Source organism: Aplysia californica, unplaced genomic scaffold (assembly GCF_000002075.1).
Source record: "Aplysia californica isolate F4 #8 unplaced genomic scaffold, AplCal3.0 scaffold00142, whole genome shotgun sequence".
In the NCBI taxonomy this organism is placed as follows: Eukaryota; Metazoa; Mollusca; class Gastropoda; order Aplysiida; family Aplysiidae; genus Aplysia; species Aplysia californica.
In genome coordinates, this window is record NW_004797412.1 from 215,193 (window position 1) to 216,176 (window position 984).

Here is a 984-nt window from a genome sequence, read left to right on the forward strand (position 1 = left end):
GGGGGCATTTGCCCGCACTTCAAACCCGACGTAAACATTGTCAAGACACTCAATTGGAGTTTGAAAATGACCTTTCAATTTCAAGTTCAAGTAGTAAAAGAGTCTTTTTTCCATGTTTTGGACCATTCTCAAACACCCAAAGCGCACCTGAGGAACGTTTAAGGTACAACGTGTGGCGCCGCACAATGGCCTAAAAGCGGCCGATTTACGCGATCCATTACCAAACGATTTCAATTGAAGCTTTTAACTTTTTGAATAGGGCAATACATTTCCAATAGTCTCTTATCGAAATGTGCTTGAATTCTTAAACGGATATAATTTAGACATTCAATTGCAAAACGGCAAAGAAATCAGCGGTCGTCTTCTCCACACGAGCTTTGAAGAAATGATTCAAAAACTTAATTTCTGCTCATTCTCCTCCGCTCTAATTGTTTAGAGGTTGCCACTTCACCAGAGCCGAGGGGCAGGTGATACGGGGACTGGTGTATGTGATGAGCTGCCCCCCGAGACGCGCTCCTCACGTCTGTTGTCTCCACTGCTTCGCTCGCCTCCTCTGAATGACCGAAAAAAAAAAATCGATTTTGAGATCTTCTTCCCCCGTCGCTTCCTCTCTCTTAAGATAAGGTAGACGCTTATTCGATTAATCAAATCTGCACGGTCGAATGGTCGACTAGTCATCACATAAAATGCTGGATTCGACAATACAACTTACTTTGACCATAGATGTAAGACTCGTACTAAGCTCATCGGTCAGTCGGTTTCACCACAGTGTTGCCCTATAATATCAACAAAGAAGGGCAAATACAGTTATCGTTGTTTACTTTCTCAGATGGCTAAGAATATTTCGGAAGGTCATAACATCCTACTGATAAACGAGAAGGAATATGCACACCGTATTAATGCAAAGACATTTAAAAAAACAAAACAAACAACAACAACACCCCCCAACCCCCCCCCACCAACAAACAAAACAAAACAACAACA